The 17,320-nt window shown below is 41.0% G+C and overlaps 1 protein-coding gene across 3 annotated transcripts in view; it reads right to left on the bottom strand.

Annotated features, from left to right (window-relative positions):
• The window catches only part of MID1 (midline 1), a 325,882-nt gene that overhangs the window by 214,332 nt on the left and 94,230 nt on the right, over nucleotides 1-17,320 (bottom strand). Inside the window, exon 1 of one of the 3 annotated variants that reach the window (XM_053308271.1) lies at nucleotides 972-1,152. The exons of 1 other annotated variant lie outside the window; for it this stretch is intronic. The gene's annotated coding sequence lies outside the window, so the exon portion shown is untranslated. Of the gene's footprint in view, nucleotides 1-793; nucleotides 876-971; nucleotides 1,153-17,320 lie in introns of those variants that run through there. One more of the 3 variants, XM_053308273.1, reaches the window with a different exon arrangement.

Below are 17,320 nucleotides of genomic sequence, written 5' to 3'. Positions count from 1 at the left end.
GGATTTTTGTACCTTTTCCCAGAAGTGCCCCCAAGCTGAGTTTATGTATTTCTCTCCCCCAACTAATTTCAAGCTAAATATTCCCAGAAGTACGTGAGATGAAATAAGACAAAAACCAAATTGCTATTGTAAAATATAAAAAAGTAAGAAAGACAGAGTGCATTATCAAATGCCTATGCCTAATATCATGTTCTCAGAAGTAAATCTCATTAATTTCAATGCAACATACTTGCTTTGGATTGCTGCCTATATTTAGAACTCAGCCTACAAATACACCTGTGTATTTTGGTACCCAGTGAAATAATCACTACTATTTTGTATGTAGTGATGCATTGGGGCTATTTCTAAGGCATGTTTCTTCATTAAAATAAGCCAAATCGTGGGTTAGATTAATCTCACTTTTCTCTCCCCTACATCTTCAGAAGGTATTTATTTCTCATTTTCACCTTTCAGAGCGAATTGCTTGCTTAGCTTTTGTTGCTACGACAAGCAGTCCCTGTAGTCTTTGTGGACCATGTGAAAAATAGAAATCTACTATATGTTTCTCACGCACACCCCAGGAGATTTGGAATTAGTCCAGGAAAGTGACAAATCCGCTAACATCAAGAAAGAAATGTTGCAATCTTAGTAGTTAGATGAAATTGTTCTCCCTCACCCAAATACTTTTAAACAGTTTAAACGTATCTAAACAGTTATTTATACTTTATAACCGCTCCACCCCCATTTTAGGCTTAAAATTACTTTGGGAAAAAGGGGGGAAACAACTTTTTCCTATCAAAATCCCGCTCTTTACCATAAACAATATCTCTTCCCCTTCTTAAGCAGTCGTCCAAGGGAAAGGAAAGACAAAGCAGCGTGTCCTCAGTATCATTAACCAACTTCCCTTCTTCCTGAAGGAGTGTCCTCAATAAGGCAATTACAATAGCATCACAGAACAGTAGAACAAGACGGGGGGAAAAAAATAACCTTACCGGCTTCTCTTACTGTATGTTGCTGAAAAGAAAATCAACACCCCCCAGCTGCTGTATATCACATGCAATTCGTCTCAATTGCCTGAAAGAACTATGAAAGGCTAGCCTTTCGTAGGCTGTGTTTAGTTTCTTCTTAGCGCGCGCTCTCTCTCTCCCTCCTCACAAAGCCATTCTCCTATTCCCTAATCCTTTCACAGGAAAAAGCAGCACAAACCGAACGACTTCAGCAGAACGATTCTCCGGGGGGCGGGGGGGGGGGTTGAGTGAAGGGGGAAGGGAGAGATTCTGTTGGCATTCAAGCATCTCAGTATGTTAATCCTCAGAGCGGGGATCCAAACAAAGTCGCCTACACACATTTGGGCATCGAGCTCCAAATTCCAGACCAATAATGCTTCATGACAAGGCATAAAACCCCAATTCATCAACCTCTTAGCTACTGTTTCAAGACACACCCCTAGAAACTTCTCTTGAGCTCTCAGTTACTCTATTAACGGGCTTCATTTCCCCCCTCCAAATGAGACATTAATTCCTGATTAGTGGCTTCCTAAAGCTGATAATGAGCCTAAGCTATCTGGCTGCAAATATCACCCCCACCCCCGTCTTTAAGACACAAAGTCTGAACAGAACTTGAAAGCCTTTTAAAAGTGCATGCGATGCAAGTAAATATAAATTTGTACTTCATACCCACACAGGACACACATGTTTCTCTGTAGTGAGCTGAGGTAAAGCAAAGTAGTATGTAACAATTAAGTGAATAAAGCCATTTACAACCATTTCCCTACTTTTTTTGTAAACAGATTTTTGTACATGCTGATAATATGATTAAAAAAAAATAAAAATCAAAGTTTTCCTTGTTTATTTAACATTCAACTGTATTTCCTTTCCATAATGGGAATGAAAATAAATCAAAGGCCTTAAAAAACAGATGGCACAATTCCACATCATAAATGATGGTGGTTAGCTTTCAAGTAATAATTTATGAGGACACCTCCCTCTTCTTGCTCCTCTGCTCAGCAGTAAGCCATTGGAGCCTTTCAAGCAAATTAAATAGACTTCAAACCACCAGCTTCAAACACACTAACATTTACAAGTGCTATTTCAACCTGACACAAGCTACTTTGTTCTCCTATGACCCTCTACAGAAATGTGAGGTGACGGTTTGATGGATGAGGCTCTCTGTTCATATTATAGGTTGTGACTTCATAACTATGTGCCAACATTATTGCTCATCCCAGACAAAAACAAAACAAAACAATGCTTCAGAAAGCTTTTTGAACAATGAAAATGAAGCAAGAAAAGTAATTAAAAAGCTGCAATGTTGCTTTGCTACTTAAGCCAAATGATAGAAAAAAATTCATCCTTGTTTACCGGCATGAAACAAGTGTGGGAGGCGAAGGATAACTAAAGAGATGTTACTAGGAGATGAGCTGATGTCATCAACCTCTATACAAAGCTTAGTTTAGTTCTGAAAAACAAGATAGATCAGCAAGGCAACATTTGTTTTACATGTACCAACAATAAGCACTTGCAAACTTTGTGGATTTCCCCCATGATACCAGTTTAAAAAGCTTTGCCATTAATTTTACAAAAGCTACAAACATGCCATTTAAAATGTTCAGATATTCATTAATAAACTAATTACAATGTGGTTTTTAAGTACTATCAATATATTCATTGCAATGTAAACTTGTTTAATAACATCATAAACCAATTAACACTGGGATTTTATAAATCTCCTGTTATATATTATAATGCTTTTATCATCAATTTTGTACCAAAATGGGATCTAATTGTTTTATGTTTCTTAAGAGGAAGCAGTCTTTGGCCACTCACATCATTTTATTTTATTAAAATAACTAGGCATCTACTAGTAAAGGTTAGTTGAAATGCTATGTGCATGCAGGCCTGATCCTATCTATGTAATGTTCCATAGATGTACTACTGAGATAGCTTACAGCAATATCTCATATAAGCAAACTTTACATTATATGTTGTGCATCAATAGAAATTTTCTTATGATTACCATAAAAATTATAATAGAGATTATTATAATTATTATTATATTATATTATATTATATTATATTATATTAATTATTATGACAATATATGAAATTATAGAACTGGAGAAGGCACAGAAGAGGGCAGCCAGGATGATCAGCCACCTAGAGCACCTTCCTTAAAAGGCAAGGGTACAACACCTGGGACTTTTTAGATTATAAAAACGACAAATGAGGGGAGTCATGGTAGAGATTAGGGATGTGTGAACAGGTTCGGGACAGAACCTGTTTGATGTCGAACTGGTTTGGTTCCACGGCACGATGTTGAATCACCACCCCCGGTTCGGTTCGGCATTGAACCAAACCCCCCAACCTGTTTGGAAGGTTTAAAGTTTTAAAGAGATTTTTAAAATATCAACTTACCCCCTCTGGGGGGCTTCTTGGAAGCCCCCCCCGGGGGGGGTTTCCATAGGTTCTGTTTGGGCAGTCTATGGCCCATTCCATGCCTCACCCCTGTTGTGGTGGCCATTTTGGAGGCTGCTGTGCATGCCCAATGGCCTCTGCATGGCTCTGTCATGACCCAGGTTTTTTTTAAAATATATATTTTTTAAAAAATAACTTTTAAAAAAAAGATCACAACCCCTCCCCCCCTGAACTGAACTGAATAGGGGAGGTTTGACGAGGTGCAGAACCAAACAGGCCAGTATGGACCCGAACTGAACTGGGCCAGCTGGTTTTATGCACATCCCTAACAGAGGTTTATAAAATTATGAATGGTGTGGAGAAAGTTGATAGAGAGAAATTTCTCTTCCTCTCTCATCACGGGAACCAGGGGTCATCCCATGAAACAGATTGCCAAGAAATTTAGGACTGATGAAAGGAAGCACTTTTCACACAAAACATTTTTAACCTATGGAATTCTCTGCCACAGCAGCCAACAGTAGGGATGGCTTTAAGAAGAGTTTAGTTAAATTCATGGAGGTCAGATCTATCAATTACTACCAGTCTGAGGGCTATATGCCATCTCCAGCCTAAGAGGCAAGATGCCTCTAATACCAGTTGCAGGAGAGCAACAGCAGGAGAGAGGACAGGCCCTCAGCTCTTGCCGGTGGGCTTCCCAGAGGCATCTGGTGGGCCACTGTGAAACAGGATACTGGACTAGATAGGCCTTGGGCCTGATTCAGCAGAGCTGTTCTTATGTCCTTACCAGCCTCAACATACTGACTGTGATACAAAGCATCTCATAGGCTCACACAAAGAACTAACACTAGCCTTGAGGTATTGCAGATCTTTTATTTGAACAGCTCACTCCTCAATGCCATATCACAAACTGTCTTTGAAAGTCCTCTGACTTTTCTAAGCAGTTTGCACATACAATAATTTTGTATTGGGGCAGCTGTTTTTCAATAAGACCAAGTTCTTTACCTAATTTGCTTCTTGACTTCTTGGATCCTGGCCATTAAAACCATATGGTTTCACCAACACATAACTGATTTTGTAATAGCTAAAAAGCCATTAACAAAGTAAACATGTAGCCTCCAGCTCTGCTTAATATAGAAGTTATGCTCCATAGTAAATTTGCTTGCAACACCATACTCATTACCACAGTAAGGTGAGCAAATGGCCACCCATACTTACAGTATCTTTCCCCCCTTTCTTCCCAACTGACAGCATGAAATGCCCAACTTGTACCAGGCTTTGCTGCTGGCTAGAACTCAGATATCAGGCAAAATATACTAAATAGTTTGTGCAAGAGGCTTGATCCATTTGCTGATAAACTATTTGGTACATCTACATCTGTTCCAGACAGTCAAGATGGCATCCTTCAGACACTGTATTGTACAATATCACTGACAAAAAAGCAAACTATTACTGTAAAGGGTTAGGTGTCTCAGATCAAATAGGAGTATCTAGCACTGTGTCCCATCTTGCATCACATAGCAAATTGCAAACAGAGGGAATAACTAGCTGGCACCTATACTCTGACCTGTAGAAGACTGTCTTGGAAAAGGCTAAGCAACCCCAGCTGAGATCCCAGCCCTGATGAAAAGTCCAATAGACCATCGAGCAGCCAGAGCTTGTTGTCCTTCCTACAGTTTCCCCTTCAGAGGAGTCTTGAAGCTTTGAGGATCCAGTTCCTGCCCCCTCCCCAGTAAAGTTTCTGTCCTTTCCCTAGAACTCTGTCCATCATACTCCAGGGAGGGTCGGCATTCCTGGTTTCCATTTGCAGCCAGGCTTTGCAAGTTCAACAACTTTTCCTTTGAGCTCTTGCCTTTAGCTGCTGCTTTGCTAGATTTGGCTATAGATACTGGTCTGAATGCTGCTGCAATGCAATGTTCCCACTACAAATGGCTGGAGGGTGTACTGCAGTGATAATAACTATAGCAATAGCAATAGCACTTACATTTATATACCGCTCTATAGCCAGAGCTCTCTAAGCGGTTTACAATGATTTAGCATATTGCCCCCAACATTCTGGGTACTCATTTTACCGACCTCGGAAGGATGGAAGGCTGAGTCAACCTTGAGCCCCTGGTCAGGATCGAACTTGTAACCCTCTGGTTACAGGGCGGCAGTTTTACCCTGCGCCACCAGGGGCTCTTGTCCTGAAATATTTTCCAGCACTATATATCATACACTGTATGCTGCACAAAAACTCAAATCAAACTAAAGATGTGAACAGATTACAATCTAAGTAAGAGTGACATTACTCGCAAAAGGGAAAAGTTAGAGAAGGAGGCTATGAACCACCCCCAAACCAGACATGTTGGCTGGAGGAATAAATGTGACATTCAACATGACACATCTTAGTAGCTATATGGGGCAAACCAACCATCTAGTAAAGTTAAAGTGTGCCATCGAGTTGATTTTCTGGTGCCCACAGAGCCCTGTGGTTTTCTTTGGTAGAATACAGGAGGGGATTACCATTGCCATCTCCCACGCAGAATGAGATTATGCCTTTCAGCATCTTCCCTATATTGCTGCTGCCCGATATAGCACCAGCAGGGATTTGAACCAGCAACCTTCTGCTTATTAGTCAAGCATTTCCCCACTGCACCACTTAAAGTGGCTAACCATCTAGTAGCTGGTAGTAAACTGTTAGAACTGAATTGTTTCTAATAACCCTGGCAGAGGAATGGATCTGGTTCATTTAGGATGCTGTTTTAATTAAGGACTGCCATTCTGTTCTAAACCTGTCTTCAGTATACCTGACTGAAACACCATAATAGAAATAAGATAACTATAAATTTTGAAATCCTATAGCAAACACATCTACCCCAGTATGTGTTCATGGATAAACAAAGAAAGTGTGAATCCCAGCAGCTCATCAGCCAGTACCAACTGGTTGTAAACATGTTTTCCCTATATTCCCCAAAGAGAATGGAATTCTGTCTGAAACAGAGAGCCAGCAAAATGGGTCTTTGCTGCAGCAAACTCTTTTTGAAATTAATGTTATGAAAATATAAAGCATGCTGCTACGTGTTTGCTGGTTTGTGTCAAAAAACTGACAGAAAAATGATACAGATGTGGGGGGTAAAGGAAAACTGGTAGGTCATTAGAGGTAGATTATTAGAGTATGGGTCCCCCCCCCTTTTCCCTCCCAGTTATGCCCCCTTTGATTCTTATCCTGCGTGTCTATAACACCTGATCTGCATAGCACCAACTCCTTTCTGTGTTTCTTGGATTTACAAGAAACAACAAAGCTAAGCCGCTTTGGTAATAACCCTAAATTTTTAATAGCAGTTGTAAGTGTTTACCAAATGCCCTTGTCTCCAAGCAGAGCAGAGTAGGTAATTTGCCCTGGAAGTTATTCCAATAGAATTCAACATTAAAGGACATCAAACTCTTTGAGGGTTGCCAGTGCAACTGATTAGTTTAGCCTAGAGTAGTGGTTTGACTTGTTTTGCTGTTCTGCTGGTGGAAATAAATTTTCAATAATTACAGATCATAAGCAGAGAAAACAACTAACATAATGTAAGCTATTTACAGCAATCTTCCTGATTATTTTAGTTAAATATTGTGCATTAAAGGGGAAAGTGCATGGATTTTTTAAAATGCTAATTTTTTCCACTAAAGGAAGAGAGACCATTTCTAAATAAGTCTTTGTCAGTTTTAAAATCTCATGTACTTATTTCCTCTAACAAATCAGTTCCAAGAAAAATGGATCTATTGCATACAGACAAACATACATGTGTGTTGTATCAGCAGAACAAGGACAATGGGATTTTTCATGGAACCATGTCATGAATGAACCTAAGAAAATAGGGGAGGGAAAAGAAAGCAAATCTTTCCCCAGTAACCTCATGGTTATGATATCCACATATTGTGATCCACAGGATGAAAACTTCAATTTTAGACCTCCTAACTACAAATATAATTTCAAAGATTTTATCACAAACAGTTCACCAGTATTTTATTTGATTTTCATCACTATAATGTTCGAGATTGTGCTATATCTGTTTTTTAGTTCTCCATTTCCTAAAAACACTGAGGTTATGCACATGAGAAGCCTTTCCCATGTTAGGGAAGCCCTACTTGGGTAGGCTGCTTGTGTGCTCTGTCAGTATTGAGGCCGATCCTGACAGTGCCTCTGCGGCATGTCTGACTTTTGTACCTGGGCGCTTTGTACCTGCAAGCACCTTAGCATACACTGAGTATGCACAGAGTATACGCAGACTCCTAGGGTGCTCATCGCATGGTGCATTGTGAGATTCTTGGAGGCCAGGGCCTCCAGTGAGCAGTGCAGATTGTGTGGGCGCACAATGGTGCCCCCACAAGAACACAAAGGATCATCTGGAAGGAAAGGAGGGTTCCACCAACCTTCCTCCCAGATGATCCTCCCCCTCTGCCACCCTCCCTGCCCTCGCAGGGATTGTGTGAATAGCCTTAGTGGATGACATCCAGACAAAGTTACTCAATAGTTACTCTAAAGAAGGGGTGCATAAGGGCCCTCCATCTGTTGTTGGACTACGACTCCCATCATCACATCACAGTTGCCTGGAGGATGGATGCAGCCAGGAGCGGGGCTGCTGCCACTGCCTCAACCAATCAGCAACTTAGGCTGCTTGCCCAGCTGTGCCTATCCTCCTTCCATTGGCCAGATGTGAGCGCGACCAAATGAGGTGGATGGCTGCAGCTAAAGGCAGTCAGTGGTACCTTGCCAATGGAAGGAGGAAGAAAGCAGACAGATGAGCAGCAGCCACCACTACCTTTTTGGCCATGATTGCCGGGCTGTGTTCAGGCCCCAGGGAGAGGGCATTTTCAGTGGTTCCATCCCGTTTATGGAATAGGCTTCCCAGTGAGGTTCGCCTGGCTTCATCACTTTGTTCTTTTAGAAGCCAGATAAAGACCTTTTTGTTCAGCCAGGCCTTTTAAAATTGGGTTTTTAAATTCAGGTTTTTCAGATTTTTAACTAATTTAATTTTTTTTTAAATATGAAGTTTTTAAGCTGCTTTGTATTGTATTTTTAATTTTATTTTCACCTTCTTGTCATGATTTAATGTATGTGTTTTTATTGCATGCTTTAATCCTCTGTTGTGAGCCACCCAAAGAACAATTTGTTATGGGGCGGCCAACAGATAAAGTTTATTAATTTGTTAATATAATAATAATAATAATAATAATAATAACAACAACAACAACAACAACAACAACAACAATCCCTCAGTGAGGCACTACTTTGGTGTGGTTGTGGGGCCTGCATGCTCTGAGGAAGATGAGAGCTATGCCAGAGGTCCAACCATACTGGACAGGTCTCACCAGAGGAGCCAGATGAAGAGGGCCTCTCCTATCAACAATATGGTGAGGCAAAACTTTAATAAATCTATACCGGATCGGTTGTCACACAGGTCAACAAGGACCACACCAGGTGCTGGAGTCCCTGGATATCTGGTGGCAAGTGGGCTACAGGACTCAGGATCTTCAGTTGAGCAACCAGGGCTGGAGACTGCAGAGTTACTGGAAGAAACATCTCTTAACCAGAAAAATATATATGAAAAATGCCAACAAGGAAATAATGATCTGCTATTACAAGTCTAGTCCAACTAGGTTGTATAAAAAGAATGTACTAAATTTGGAAAAAGAAACATCCAGATACAGAAATAACAGAACAAAGGCTAGCAGATCAGAGAAGATTCATAATAAGAAATAAAGTATTCACAGGAGTTGAGCTGGAAGAACTGCAAAGAGCTCAAGATATGGAAGAAGAATGACCACCAACTGAAGTTGCTCGGGCGCAGGTGGAGGAGGTGTTGGAAATGGAGGATGCCACTGTTGCTGAACTGTTTCAAAATCAAAACCAGGCAACCTCCCCTTTGCCTTCACCTCAAAAACCCAAATGCCGTTTAACAGAAAAGCAACAAGAACTAAAGCAAAAAATAACTGAGCACATGAACCAAACAACCACCAGGGTTCGACTTCCAGCTCTAAAAACAGTTCCCAAAAAAACAACTTGCTCAGGCATTGAAAGATGTCAATGCTGCACTTGCAGAAATAACAACCAATAATTTGCAAGAAACAAACCAACTAATGTACAGTGCAGCAACAATAACAACACAAGAGCTCAGATATAAGATCAGTGGAACTGTAAAAAAAGAAAGTAATACATCACCTAAATGGAAGATTAGATTAGAAAATAAAATCGCCAGGCTTAGATCAGATACTAGTAAATTGAAAGATATGAAAGACAAAAAGCTGAAGAATGAAAACACCAAAGAGTATCTGCTCCAAAATTACCGTCTAGATTCAAGGAAAATTAGAGAAGTCCTTGATTTAATAAAGCAGCAAATAATGGCAGTGTCAAAGAAGATTAGCAGATACGAAGCCAGAATTACACAACACAGGCAGAATCTCCAATTCCAGTCGAATCAGAGATGTTTCTACCAAAGCATAGAAGGAGAAACTGCAAGAAACATAGAAAGACCAAATAAAGAAGAAACAGTGCAATTCTGGGGGAAATTATGGGACAATCCAATAGATTATAATAAAAAAGCAGGCTGGGTAAGAGAGGTCAAAAAATGTAACCAACAAATGCAAGATCTAATAATAACACAAGAATTAATAAGTGAAAGAGCAAAGAAAATTAAAAATTGGACTGCACTAGGCAACGATGAACTGCATGGCTTTTGGCTTAAACACCTAACAAGCCTTCATAAACAACTATCAAAACAGTTCAATCACATTTTGCAAGGAGGTGATATTGAACAATGGCTAACAACTGGGAAAACTCATCTCATCATGAAAGACCCAGCAAAAGGTGCAGTTCCAAGTAATTATAGACCGATAACCTGCCTGCCAACCAAGTTCAAATTATTAACTGGAATAATAGCAGATGAAGTCATGCAACACTTATTAACTAACAAACAGCTTCCAGTTGAACAGAAAGGAAATTGCCTGAACACCAGAGGCACAAAAGACCAGCTGCTGATTGACAAAATGATTTTAGAAAATTGCAGGAGAAGAAAAACAAATCTAAGTGTTACATGGATTGACTACAAGAAGGCCTTCGACTCATTGCCTCACACATGGATACTAAAATGTTTAGAAACAACTGGTGTCAGCAAAAACATTCAGATATTTATTTTAAAAAGCAATGAGCATGTGGAGTACATAGTTAACAATCAATGGCGAGACACTTGGACAGGTTAGCATTAGAAGAGGTATTTTCCATGGGGACTCACTATCCCCTCTGTTGTTTGTAATCGCCATGAGTCCACTTTCACAAATACTAAACAAAACAGGCCTTGGATACAAAACACCTAGAACATCAAGAAAAATAAACCATTGCTACATGGACGATCTGAAGTTGTATGGAAAGTCCCAGTCAGAAATCGAATCACTGCTAGACCATTGTACATGGACGATCTGAAGTTGTATGGAAAGTCCCAGTCAGAAATCGAATCACTGCTAAACACTGTCCATATATTCAGTAGCGATATAGCAATGGAGTTTGGACTAGACAAGTGTGCTTCATTAATAATGAACAGAGGGAAAATAAGAAAATAAGGAAAAAAGGAAAAGAACTGCCCAATGGAAGCAACATCAAGGACCTGGAAGAGAAAGAACATTACAAATACTTGTGCATTCTCCAGGTGGATAATATCGCACACATTGAAGTTAAAAGAAAAATTGGAAGTGAATACAGCAGGAGCATTAGAAAAATCCTAAATTCCAAACTTATTGGCAGGAATACCATACAAGCCATATACACCTGGGCTATACCTATTATCAGATACACTGTAGGGATAATAGACTGGACCCATGCAGAGCTAGAGATGCTAGATCGTAAGACCAGGAAAATGACCATCAATCATGCTTTGCACCCCCACAGTGATGTAGATAGGCTATACCTCCCTCGCAGCTCAGGTGGAAGAGGAATGCTGCAAGTCCATCAAACAGTAGAGGAGGAGAAAAGAGGCCTTGAATAATCTATAAAGGACAGTGAAGAAGATCCACTTCATATGGTCAATAATGAGAAACTATTCAACACCAATGAAACAAAGCAGGCCTACAAGAAAGAACAAGTCAAGAACAGAGCAGAAAAATGGAAAAATAAGCCACTGCATGGTCAATATTTTCGCAATATAACTGGAAAATCAAACATCACCGAGACCTGGCAATGGCTTAAGAATGGCAACTTGAAGAAAGAAGCAGAGGGTTTAATACTGGCTGCACAAGAACAAGCACTAAGAACAGTGCAATAAGAGCAAAAGTAGAAAAGTCAACAACAAACAGCAAGTGCCGCCTTTGTAAAGAAGCAGATGAAACAGTGGACCACCTAATCAGCTGTTGTAAAAAGATCGCACAGACTGACTACAAACAAAGGCATGACAACGTAGCAGGGATGATACACTGGAACATCTGCAAAAAATACAAGCTACCTGTAGCCAAAAATTGGTGGGACCATAAAATTGAAAAAGTTGAAGAAAACGAAGATGCAAAAATATTATGGGACTTCCGACTACAAACAGACAAACATCTGCCACACAATACACCAGATATAACTATAGTTGAGAAGAAAGAAAAACAAGTTAAAATAATCGACATAGCAATACCAGGGGATAGCAGAATAGAAGAAAAAGAAATAGAAAAAAACAACAAAATACAAAGATCTACAAATTGAAATTGAAAGGCTGTGGCAGAAAAAGACCAAAGTAATCCCAGTGGTAATTGGCACCCTAGGTGCAATTCCAAAACAACTTGAAGAGCACCTCAACTACCCATAGGGGCCACAGAAATCACCCTCAGCCCATTACAAAAAGCAACTTTACTGGGAACAGCCTATATTCTGCGACGATATCTATAATAACAGCAACAACACTGATAATAAAATTCAGCCATCCCAGGTCCTTGGGAAGGTCTCGATGGCTGGATAAAACAAACCAGTCAATAACACCAGTCTGACTGTATAAACAACAACAATAATAATAAATCTTTCTTCCATCAGCTGAGTCCAGAAGGAGGTGGATGGCAGCAGCTGAAGGTGGCCGGTGCAGGAGAACACCTGGCCTGGGGGAATGGGAGCTCTGCCCCCTCCTGGGCGGAGTGAGTGGGAATGCATGCACTTGAGCGCACACTGCATTTAGGAGGGCCACCCATGTTTCGAACACAGGCCACTCCCCCCTCACATCTGTTTGTAGTTTTTGGATTCAAATGACCCATTTCAAACTGGCGTTTGGGCGGGTTATGGGGTGGACACTGCCTTGGTCGGCCTGATGGATTATCTCCAATTGGGAATTGACAGAGGGATTGTGACTTTGTTGGTCCTTTTGGATCTCTTGGTGGCTCACAATACTATTGACCATAGTATCCTTCTGGAATGTCTGAGGGGATTGGGGGTGAGAGGCACTGCTTTGCAGTGGCTCTGCTCCTACATCACGGGCAGATTCCAGATGGTGTTTCTTGGAGACTGTTGTTCTTCAAAATCTGAACTTTCCTATGGTGTCCCTCAGGGCTCCATGTTGTCTCCGATGTTGTTTAACGTCTACACGAAACCACTGGGAGAGATCATAAGGAGATTTGGTGAAGGGTGTTATCAATATGCTGATAACACCCAAATGTATTTCTCCATGTCAACATCTTCAGGAGAAGGCATAACATCCCTAAATGCCTGCCTGGAGGCAGTAGTGGGCTGGATGAGGGATTACAAACTGAGACTGAATACAGATAAGACAGAGGTACTTATTGTGCAGGGTCGGAACTTTTTCATTTCCAGATGCAGCTGTGTGAGAAGGCTGTCCATTTTGCTTGAAGTGGTTGTGCAGTAGAGAAAGTTGGGAGTAAAGAAACTTGGGAGATGATTTTGATCTGCCGGTTCTGGATTGGGTCATGCTCCCCCAGAAGGAGCAGGTTCGCAGTCAGCAGGTGCTTCTTGATCCAAACCTCTCCCTGGTGTCCCAGGCTGCGGTGGTGCTTTTTATCAGCTTTGGCTGATACACCAGCTGCATCTGTTTCTTGAGATAAATGACCTTAAAACGGTGGTACATATGCTGGTAACCTCTAGGCTAGATTTCTGCAATGTGTTATATATTGGGCTGCCTTTGTATGTAGTCTGGAAACTGCAGTTGGTACAGAATGCGGCAGCCAGGTTGGTTTCTCTGTCATCTAGGGGAGACCATATTACTCCTGTGTTGAAGAAACTCCACTGGTTGCTGATACATTTCTGGGCAAAATACAAGGTGCTGGTTATTACCTATAAAGCTGTAAACAGCTTGGACCCTGGGTATTTAAGAGAATGTCTTCTTCGCCATGAGCCCCACCGCCTGTTAAGATCATCTGGAGAGGTTTGTCTGCGATTGCTGCCAGCTCTTTTGGTGGCTACTTGGGAATGGACCTTCTCCGTTGTTGCCCCTGGACTTTGGAATGCGCTCCCTATTGAAATAAGAGCCTATTGTTTATTTATTTTATTGTTGAATTTATATACCACCTTTCATTAATAACAATCTCAAGGCGGTAAAAACAATCTCAAGGCCTATCCAGCTCTGGCAACTTTTTAAAAGGTACTGAAGACACATTTATTCACCCAGGCTTTTACTTAGATTTATAGTTTAGTATTTTTAATATTGAGTTTTACCTGTTTTAAATGATTTTAATTGTTAATTGATTTGATGTTTTAAAGGATTTTAATTGTAAACTGCCCAGAGACGCAAGTTTTGGGCGGTATAGAAATGAATGAATGAATGTGAAGTTGTAGACTAATCAAAACAGATTTTAGTGGAGTTGTCTACAGCACAATTACAGTGTTTGCTGCTAAAAAGGCAGAAATGTGTTCTGATATGCATCTCAAGGCCTATAACTGTACCTAGACATTCCCTCCAGTAAGTATCTTAGTACAAGTTGTTTAGTGAGGTCCCAAACAGACATGTTATAAGACTGTATTGGATCTCCTTATGGTTTAATTTTGTCAGCCCTCACATTATCTGTTCTAATTTTGTTGGAATAACAGTGTTTGGGATGGGGGGGCTGTTAACTCCTGAACCATTTTCTGAATCAAAATAGCCTTTCCTAAATTTGTCATGATCCTCCCCTTCTACAGCAATCAACCAATCAATTAGTCAATCCATTCATACATACATACAGGCATGATAAAGGTATCTAGGTTTTTCTCCCCTGTTGAGAGCTCATAGAAGCTCTTTTAGTGGGATTTCTACTACTTTCTCTACTACTTTCTCTACTGCACAACCACTACAAGCAAAATGGACATCCTTCTCACACAGCTGCATCTGGAAATGAAAAAGATATCAGGAGTTATTTCTACCAAGCATATGTGTAGGAAAAATGGAGTGGGGGGGGAGACAAATGTCTCTGGGTGACAGGGATCCAGGGTCTGTCAAGGCAGTTTGTGGCCACCCCACTCCACCATGCCATTATCCCTTCTTTCTGCTACCAAGACCAGGTGTGCTATCCTATGCCAGTCTTGCTCCTTCCCCAGATCAGCATGCTGATACAGGGGCCATGGTGGTGCTGGACACAAATGTGCAGAGGTGCTATTAGGCTTGGACCTGGGGACCCACTCACCTAGAGGGCCCCATGATTTTCCCCAAGGAAAAGAGGGTCCCTTTTATATTTCTGAAATGGCTTGGCCTAGAGTTCTGAAATTAGACACAGATGTAGGACAGGTTATCAGGATTCTGTGTATTCATTTTGAAGCATGTCAGTCCATCAGCTAGTTTTTAATGATTTATTGAATTATTTTTTAAAAAAGTTTAAAAAGTCCTATAAGAGGCTAGTTTCATGGCAGAAAATTACAAAACATTCTGGAATTGAAGCCTTCCTCCTTGGACCATAATTCCATCTCCATGTGGAGATATCTGCCCATTGCCTGCCTAAAAAGGAGTGACATCACTCCCCTTTTCACCCCCTATTATATATCCAGAATGGCTTTGCATAGAGTTCTGAAATTGTGCTCAATGTGGGACAGGTTAACAGGACTTTATGTATTGATTTTGAAATTAACAATGTTATGGATAGCACTCAGTTTTGGTGGGTGTTTGAGAAAATTGACCAAAAAAAATTGACAAAAGGGCCCACATTGACAAAAAGGCCTGAGCAGAACCATTTTGGCTCAAGAAAAAACATTTTGTGCAGTCTTGCTGTGAGACACTGTTTTTGCTGAGAACAGCAAAAACACCTGGACATTTAACCCGCATCTCCCCTGGAATGGAGGGGGTGCATTCACATAGGAGCATAGGAAACTGCCATATACTGTCAGACCATTGGTCTATCTAGCTCAGTATTGTCTACACAGACTGGCAGTGGCTTCACCAAGGTCGCAGGCACAAATTTCTCTCAGCTCTTTCTTGGAGAACCCAGGGAGGAAACTTGGAACCTTCTGCTCTTCCCAGAATGGCTCCATCCCCTTAAGGGAATATCTTACAGTGTTGACATGTGATCTCCCATTCAAATGCAATCAGGGTGGACCCTGCTTAGCTAAAGGGACAAGTCATGTTTGCTTTCACAAGACCAGCTCTCCTCCCTGGGAGAGCCACATATCCGCCAGATTTACCCTGAAGTCTCTGCGAATTATCAGGGAGTGGTTTGCACACAATTTAGGTTTTTCACTGTGCAAGAGTGTGGACCAGTTTATAAATGGGGTAAAAAAATTCCTCTATTTGCACTGGTTTGGGGGAACAACTTGGAGTTCGCAGTAAAGGCTCCCAGTAAACCCGTGCTAAAGCCTGCTGTGTGGAAAGGTCCCTGCTGTTGTGGAGCTCTTTGGCCTTCACCTCTCACCTCCTAGTCAAAATAAGGCGGCACTTGGACCATGACAAAAAGGTCGATCCGCTTCTGGCATGTTTTGAATTGGGAAGAGGGAAAGTGCTCATGAATCAGAGGCCTGAACAGTGTTCTCAGGGCAGAAGGGATAAGACCTGAGTGGATACTGATGTAGATTAGAAACATCTAGGGCAGAGACGTCAACTTGGAAAGCATTTTTTAGCAAGCCCTCAGAGGGAGAGAGCATTTTATTCTGAGGTGTGTCCTTTTGTATTTTTGTTCATGTGCTTACTTGCTACCATCTTTTCACCGCAACTGAAGACCTCAACTCAAATGTGAGTTGACTTTGCATCAATGACTGTGTTCTGCTTCAGGTATTCTGTTTGTTATTAGCAATAAAATAGATATTTGGGGAGACAAGAATCTCTCCCCCCCCCTTCATTTTTTCACTCGTCTGCACAATCTTTGGCCTTGCTACAGCCTAGGACCAGAGGCTTTCACGTTGTTGGGTGAGAGCCCCAACTGGGATAAAGTATATGTTTCCAGCGGGCACACCTCTCCCCTCAGGGGTCATATACACAGGGGTGTCATATACATGACAACAAGTCAATGCATTGCTTTTAAATGATTTTTTTAATTTTTAAAAGAACTCCCAAAACGAAAAGAAAAATAAAGTCCTATAAGTGGTTTGTTTCTTGGCAGAAAATTACAAAAAACATCTGAAACTGAAGCCTCCCTGGATCATCATTCCATCCTCATGTGAAGGAATCTGCTCTTTGCCTTCATAAAGGCAACATCCCCCCCCCCGACACTTGTACAACCCTTTACATCCAGAATGGCTGGGCTTAGAGTTCTGAAGCTGGGCACACATGTAGTCCAAGATGGTGGGACTGTGTATATTTTTATTTCAAGGAAATTGGTGATATTTATTTGTTTAATTCCCCCCCCCCCTACTTCAGTAAAGCTGCCAGAAAGAGTTCTCTCTATCCACAGAGTACTTCACATCTAGTGAAAGTTGAACTGTTACATCTGAATAAAAAACTCACAATTACTATTATTTTACAAATCCACTATATTCAATTTGGTTTGTGATCCGAAAGGTCTGTATGAGAACTGTGAAGCATGTGTTGTGGTTTTAA

This window comes from Hemicordylus capensis, chromosome 3, assembly GCF_027244095.1.
Source record: "Hemicordylus capensis ecotype Gifberg chromosome 3, rHemCap1.1.pri, whole genome shotgun sequence".
NCBI classification, from domain to species: Eukaryota; Metazoa; Chordata; class Lepidosauria; order Squamata; family Cordylidae; genus Hemicordylus; species Hemicordylus capensis.
This window is presented reverse-complemented; position numbering and strand designations above follow the sequence as displayed.